Raw genomic sequence first — 2,277 nt, forward strand, 5'->3', positions numbered from 1 at the left:
AGACACATAACTGGTCGGAATCCATGGCAAAGGGTGGTCCCAACACCCCGAGCCGGCACTCCCAGTCTTAGACTCAGTCGTCCCTGGTGACCGGCTGGACTCTAACCTAGGCTGTGCCGTGTGTGTTGGTGATGCATCCATTTATTGCAAGAAATATGTACAAGCGGTGAAAAAAGAAAAGAGCTGAGAGAGACAGAGACGGTACCTTTGGATTTGATATCTGAAGGAAGGCGGGTCCGGCTGGGTTGCGGAAGAACAAAGTTTCTTGCTCGCGCCTGACTCAAACGGATGACTTCTGCTCTCTCGAAGTTTTTCTCTCTAGAAAATTTTTGTAAACGTACAAAATTATGAGGGTAAAACGGCTATATATAGAGGGTAAATATGGGGGCATTACCGTAATTTACCCGGAAGGTGAACGGTTACTCTGTAACGGTAAAATTACCGCCAGCCGGAGCGTGACATGTGTCACAGATGCCACGTGGCGTGCCACGTCACATCTGTGAGGGGCAAATGTTTAGGGTAATTTCACCCTGCCACGTGGTCCAATCAGAAGCTGACACGTGTCAGCCCCCGATTGGTCTAAAATGAACCAATCCCTGCTTGACACGTGTCATTCCAGAAATCAAGGGAAAAGGCGGCCTTCAGGCCCAAATCCCGAGAATGCCGCAAAACGGCGCAGCCCACCAATGATTAGGGTTCAGTGACCTAATCAGGGGCACAATTCCCAAAGACCCTATAAATAGGGAGATATCCCTCATTTTGAGGAGAACGTTTTTATCATTTAATACACCTGCATTCTCTTACATCAGAGAAACACCTAAGCTTGGAATCCGAGCAGATACCCACCTAAATTTCCGTACTCTTTATTCCTTTTCAAGTTACTAACTTGATCGTTGGAGGCGGAGCACCACCCAACAGGTGTCTCCGTTTGTTTTGCAGGTACATCTCATCCCGGATCAGTCTTCGTGTTGTAACTCTCCCGAGGGACAAAAACACCCAAAACACTTATCATGTTTAGGCAATTAAAATCAATACCCAAAAATGTATAAAAACATGAATTAAATTAAAACCAAAGATTTAAACACAAGGAGGAGAGAGAAGAAGAAGACCACCATGGGTGGTGGCCGGCCGGTGGTGATGTGGCAGGGGGATGGGGTGACGTGGTAGCAACAATGGTGAGGTGGCACCGGCTATCTCGCGACCATGAGTGCGTGAACTCATGTTCACGTGGGAAAGAAAAAGAAAAAGGAGGAATAAGGAAAAAGGAAAAAGAATAAAGAAAGAAAAAGAAAGGAAGAAAAGAAATAAAGGAAAAATAAAAGACAATAATACTTACCCCAATATGACTCTTGAGCCTCTTTGTGTGGGAAAATTTTGGGGTTTTGAGAGGTATTTATAGAGTAGAGAGTATAGCGCAAATTTTTCCCTGGTCTCGAGACCACCCATAGCTGGCCAGTCCCGCACTATAAAATTGAACATTTACAAGAAACAAAATGATCATTTACTAGAAAAAAATGAGCATTTAATTATTTAAGGAAATTTCTGGAAATCAAGTTTTACTCTATGGCGATCTCGGAATCGCGCGGAGATTATCGGTGCGACGGTGATGACAACGACGATGGCGGCGAATTATTGTGATTCTGTTCGCCGGTGAAATAATGCATCTGGTGTTGCGAGTAAATTGATTCATCCAATTAGCTGAATAATTGTTGATGGCGCTGAGAATAATGATAGTGAAAGGAATAATTCTGAGAATGTTAATGATGAAGGTGCAACATATAAAAATGAATATTTATAATATAAGAATAAAATAAAGAGACTTTGAAACTGAAAAAAAAAAAAAATTGTACATCTAATGAACATTATCATAGTAAAGAAAATGAACATTTATTTTATAAGAATGAACATCAAACGACATGAAAATGAACATTTATTTTTTACGAATGAACATCATACTGCATGAAAATGAACATTTAATTACTGAGAAATACAAAATTAATGTAAAATAAGTTAGTTAAAAAATGTTCATTTTTATTTGGGTAAATGTTCATTTTTAACAGAGGGACCAGCCAATTCTGCCTAGTTTCGAGACCAGGTATTAACAACTAGAGAGTATAGGGTTAAGCTTGGGCCCAATAAATTATTGGGCTTGAATTATTAAATATTTGACCCACAAGATATTGAAACAATTTGAGATACAATTTTGTTAATCAATAAGATAAACTGGGCTGGACCGATTTTAAGATCCCAAACTATCAAAACCCATCCTATGCCCAA

Source organism: Chenopodium album, chromosome 3 (assembly GCF_948465745.1).
Source record: "Chenopodium album chromosome 3, dcCheAlbu1.1, whole genome shotgun sequence".
In the NCBI taxonomy this organism is placed as follows: Eukaryota; Viridiplantae; Streptophyta; class Magnoliopsida; order Caryophyllales; family Amaranthaceae; genus Chenopodium; species Chenopodium album.